Source organism: Apostichopus japonicus, chromosome 19, assembly GCF_037975245.1.
Source record: "Apostichopus japonicus isolate 1M-3 chromosome 19, ASM3797524v1, whole genome shotgun sequence".
Taxonomy (NCBI): Eukaryota; Metazoa; Echinodermata; class Holothuroidea; order Aspidochirotida; family Stichopodidae; genus Apostichopus; species Apostichopus japonicus.
In genome coordinates, this window is record NC_092579.1 from 880,739 (window position 1) to 887,007 (window position 6,269).

Genomic DNA, 6,269 nt, shown 5'->3' on the forward strand with positions numbered 1-6,269 from the left:
ATATTTATATATATATATATATTTCCAGAGGACAAGAAATTCGGGCAAAAGTCCTGAAAAATTCGGGCAGCCTAAGAGAAAAAAAAAAAAAAATATATATATATATATATATATATATATATATATATATATATCTATATTTTTTCTCCTCTTAGGCTGCCCGAATTTTTCAGGACTTTTGCCCGAATTTCTTGTCCTCTGGAAATTTGGGGGCAGTCTGCCCCCTGCCCCCCCCCCCCCGCCTCGTACGCCTATGGCCCAGGACATCATAACCGTCATCTCATGTCATTCTGGAATGTGGATCTATCGTAAGGGATACACTTTTAAGTAAAATGAGGTGGTGTTTATTGTTTTCATTAGGCTTAAGTCATATTGCATCCGAAAGGACAGACATAGCTGGTCTAGGGGCCTAGGCTATCTACATCCAGGGTCCAGTGACTAACCATACAGTAGCTGAGCAGACGACACTAGTAAAGTAATAACATTCCTATGTAATTGCTTTTACTATCGCTCCCTAATATTTACCTGTGAAAATGCAGTCCACTGCCACATATTTGAAAATTTTGGCACCCAAATGCGGCACAGTGATTTATGTCAACTTGATCACTATCATGTCAAAGACGTAGTGTTTGTATTACGCGCCGGTATACTTTCTTGCCGTACAAGCAAAGCGCCACCAACTGGATGAGTGGCTTCAGAATAAGTCGTATGACTTCATGCTTCCTATTTCAATACCCATGGGCTACCTGTTACTCAGAATAACTGCGTTAGAACCCGTTCTTTCTTTTTGCAATGTAATTATCTGCTTGTGCTGTATCACTGTTCTTGATGGTATCAATGAGCTTACTCTTTGGACTATTGAGAGGCAATTTACTAAAAGGGATCGTCAATCACTGCATGGGGTGACAATACTAGCATGAAAAGTAAACAGGAATTCACACGTAATCAGGCATTTTTCGGGGGCATGAACAGAAGACCATAATTTACTAAATGGAATTGTGAAGCTGTTGACCAAACCCCCCAATTATGACAATTTAGAATTATAACAACATCGCTGTGAGGCTTTGTAGCGCTTTACTTCCTCCAGGATCTGATCTGTAAACCAGATGAGAATACATTTAGGGTATTCTTCTTCTTCTGTATTCTTCAAATTATCTACGATAAATATGAACTTTAGATTTCTGATCTAAATATTGCTCTGCATCCGTTTTGAAACTGCCGTGTTGTATACGTGTGACATCACAGTGTCACCAGAAGGTAAAAGCTCTTGCTGTTGTTGCTTTCTTTCTGATTGTCATTGTTTGTTGGGGAATGTTTGTATTTCGTGGTGAAAGTAAGCTATATAGGTAAGTTCTAAATAATTTTAAATCTTCATCATTTCAGCAACAACATGTGCAACTACCAGCACTTCTAAAAAAAGCCATGAATAATTTAATTTGATAGAAAATAGACGCTTGTGGCTCTGTGATGTCATTTTGACCATTTCGTAATCGTATGAACGAATTGACACTTTAAAGATTCCTCTAAATAGGCGCCCATGGTCTACGAATTAACATCAGCATATACCTCAACGGCTTAATATGTGAGCTTCGTGGTCTCGTAAGCTGCTTGATATCTCACCACTAAGCGACCACATGGATGTGCATCAAATATAGTCATCATCTCTACATCTTGTGTGTTACGCCCCTAACACGTCCCCCACACGCATCCGTACCCCCCCCCCCCTTTCACTCCCTTACCAGCCACAGCCATAACATGGCAGTAGTCAACACAATCATTACCGTATGATAATTAAAGGTGACTTTAGGCACACAATTTCATATTGATACAGGCCATGAAAAGATATTGCTATCACTATTTCTAAGTTTATTACTTTTAATTTTTGGAGAAATGACCGTTTAAACATATGAGGCGTATCAATATATGATGCAATACAAAATACAACAAGAAAAATAAAACATTCATGAACTCAAATATAATGTTAAGAATGCGTTAAACATTTTGTGAGGGATAAATAAGTTGTTATTCATATAAAAATTAAATGATAGTGTTCGGGTTGAGTTATGACAATTTATAAAGCAATGGATTAACGTAAACATAAGTTAGAGACATGCACTGAGGATTCGACGACGTTGTCAATTAACGAGTAAAGGAATATTTCAGAGATTTACATATTTTTAAATCTGTATATCTTCAAACCAAAATAGAGCTATTAAACATCACTAGCAAACAAAGCGTTCCTTTTAAGGGGGCTATTGCATATAAAGACTAAATTTCTGCCTACAGCTATCATTTATCTTAGGCGTTTGACCCGATATGATAACACCCTTTCCCTTGCCCGTCGTCTAACGCTTACATATAGGAAACGTGAAACCAACAATTATCATTAACTATGTACTAGAGCGATTTGATTTATAACAACTCACAATTTCTTTACCAAACCCTTTGACCACTGCATCTATTACACGGGAACAGCAAACCCAACCAATCTTATTCATTTATGTGATAAAGACGCTTTTGGTGAATAACCCCAACCATGACCCTTACCCTAAGCTGAGGGAAAATGATTTCATATTTTCATGGATTTGATTTATAGTTATACCGGAAAAGACTTGAATATTTAAAATTAAATGAACTTTTCATATGTTGAGTCACGTTAACTATAAACAAACGCTTGTCATGTTAAAGTGTTGAAATTCATCCAGGCTTGTATCGTTATCATAACGTCATGTGGACATCACTGGATATATTCGATGTGTCAACTTCAGTAAACGAAGTACATCGGTGAAGTCCGTGACTTTGCAATCTCTTGTTATTTAATTATTGTTATATATAGTGAGCAGTGTGATAAGATTAAGTTAAGATTTTTTTATTCCTCAACAAGTGTTTGTTCCCATGCCACGTTCCGATTGACATATGTATCAATAAGTTTAACGAAAGAAGCGAAAGAATAATTCAGGACATATTCTTTGAATTCTATGATAATATTAGAGTATTGTTTTAAAAGAACTGAAAACCCCGACACAGGAGGAGCTTCGTGATATGTAACTGGTCAACTACTGCATAGCAACAAACGACTAACTCCAAATAATGCATAGCAACAAATGACTAACTCCAAATACTGCATAGCAACAAATGACTAACTCCAAATACTGCATAGCAACAGATGACTCACTTCAATACTGCATATCAATAGATGACTCACTCCAATACTGCATATCAACAAATGACTAACTCCAAATACTGCATAGCAACACATGATTAACTCCAAATACTGTATAGCAACAGATGACTCACTCCAATACTACATAGCAACAGATGACTCACTCCAATACTGCATAGCAACAAATGACTAACTCCACATACTGCATAACAATAAATGACTAACTCCAAATACGGCATAGCAACAGATGACTCACTCCAATACTGCATATCAACAAATGACTAATTCCAAATACTGTATAGCAACAGATGACTCACTCCAAATACTACATAGCAACAGATGACTCACTCCAATACTGCATAGCAACAAACGACTAACTCCAAATACTGTATAGCAACAAATGACTAACTCCAAATACTGCATAGCAACAGCACAGCAACAGCATAGCAACAGCATAGCAACAGCATAGCAGCAGCATAGTAACAGCATAGCAACTGCATAGCAACAGATGACTATTCGTCAAGCACTTCGTTCGTCCAGCAAAAACCTATTCCAGGATCGTGTTTCAAGGAATCGGTGGGGCCAGAGATCCTTCTCCTGTGCAGCCGCAAAAGTGTGGAATAACTTACCTCAATCAGTAAAACTTGTCAACAGCCATGGAACCTTCAAGAAAAATCTAAAAACTTACCTGTTTCAAATTTCATTTATGTAACCTTTTTCTGCTGTTTCTGCAAAGCGCCATGAGCACCTTCGGGCGGTTACCGGCGCTAAACAAAGTGTCCATTATTATTATTATTATAATAATAATAATAATTATTATTATTATTATTATTATATCTACAGAGATCACAGTAACATTTTACCTGAAGCTCGTCTTTTCAGTATTACAGAAGAAGTGGATTACACCTGCTCTCCAATTTCGGCAACAAATGTAGAATGCGGCATTCTCTGTTTTATATGAATTATTAAATTGATGTGATATGTATATTACAAAATTCACGACAGGATGTTCGCAACTACCTGATGAGTGAAAATGTGTTTGCTTTAATGTCCAATGTTACCATTCTTTATTCAAAGAGGGATTCGGTCAAACGGAATGATAGTTTGGTTTAGTTTTCATAAAAAAATCAACGCATGTATTACCATTGAAAAACTTCCTATTCGTGTAATGCTAAGTAAACAAGTAAACGTGGGTAAAGCCATAGATGATATTTATTTGAACATACATTTATAGAGAACATGTGTTTTAATCAAATTGATGAATATTTTAACAAATTCTCTCTTTATTCGAAATTTCAATCTGCATACCGAAGAAACCATAGCACAGAAACCGCGTTGCTTCGTGTAAGAAATGACATTCTATAGTTTCAATGGACAATCATTAAGAGTGTATTTTAGTCCTATTCGATCTTACCGCCGCATTCGATACAATTGACCACGATATTTTACTGCAGCGTTTGGAGCATCGGTTTGGCATAAATGGTATTGCTTTAAAGTGGTTCGATTCATATCTTCGAGGACGTACTCAACGTGTCTGTATTGACAATTGTTTTTCGGACGATGAACCATTATTTTGCGGTGTACCACAGGAAAGCGGTCTTGGGCCGATTCTTTTTACCTTGTATACATCCCCACTCGAAGACATTATTTTAGCCAATGATATTGACTTAATGCTTTTTGCCGATGATACACAACTGTATTTTTCGTGTAAAAATCTATCTGACTGGACATTCATACCTGAAAAATGCATAGATGATATTAGTGAGTGGATGGCATCAAATCGACTTGTACTCAATGATATAGCAAACAGAAGTAATTCATTTTCACAGTAAGTTCCGAAAAGTTCAAACAGACATATCTAGTTTCAGAGTTGGTGTTACTCATGTTAAACCCATTTCCGTTGTCAGAAATTCTATGTCAAGTCATGTTTCAAAAATTTGTCAGTCAGCATCATACTCACTGTATCGTATTGGGAAAATTCGTAAGCTCTTAGATCGCACAAGCACAGAAAGATTAATTCATGCATTTGTTACATCGCATCTTGATTATTGTAATAGTTTATTACATGGAATTGAGCAACAGCAACTGGGACGTCTTCAATTGATTCAAAACTCGACAGCACGCATGGTTACACGGAGTAGGAGGCACGAACACATCACACCCATATTGATTGACCTTCATTGGTTACCTGTCTCCGCAAGGATCGAATTTAAGTCTCTAGTCGTAACTTACAATATTATAAATGGCACTGCCCCTCACTATCTTGGCTCTCTGATCAGTAGTCAGGCTCTTCCAGAGCCCATGCAGATTGCAAATCGCACACGACAGAGGAACAGACATTCTATGGAGATACGACTAGAGCCTGACAGATTCGCCTAAAAAAGCTTTGGCGCACGATCCTTTCCCTATTTTGCACCTGATCTATGGAATGCACTCCCCAATGACATCAGGGCAGCTCCATCATTAAATGTTTTTAAGGCACACCTTAAAACTCACCTTTTCGAAAGTATTATTCTTTTTAAACCCCCAGTCATATTGATTGTGTCACCATCTTGCCATGTTTTGATTGTTTTATATTGAAATTTATTTTCTATTTTTGTTTTGATAGTCTTATTGTTGCTATTTCTTCGGCTGTAATAGTTTAGTATTTTAGTTTTATTGTATGCTGTCATATTTTATTGCTTTTGTCTTTAATTTCTGAATTTTATTGTTTTTTAATCATTATTGTTAAGTTATTTATTTCTGTAATTCTTAGGATGCAATATTTTTAGATTGTATTATTTTTAAGCTGTAATACTTTTTAAGTTGTATTTTTTATGCGTTTCTGTGAAGCTGCTTTGAGATCATTCTTTTGATGTAAAGCGCTATATAAGAATAAATTATTATTATTATTATTACTTTTATCCTTGCTATAGGTTTCTTTCCAATCCACTGCGTTTATCCTCTGTACTGCATGAAGTGTACATGAATGTTTCCAATCAAACTTACACATTCATTGCTTGAGGTATTAGAGAAGGGGACCAGTAGGGATGTCCACACTTGTCCCACTGTCTGACTATATATGTACGCTATAGTACTCAATCGTATATATGGTTGTTACAGGGGT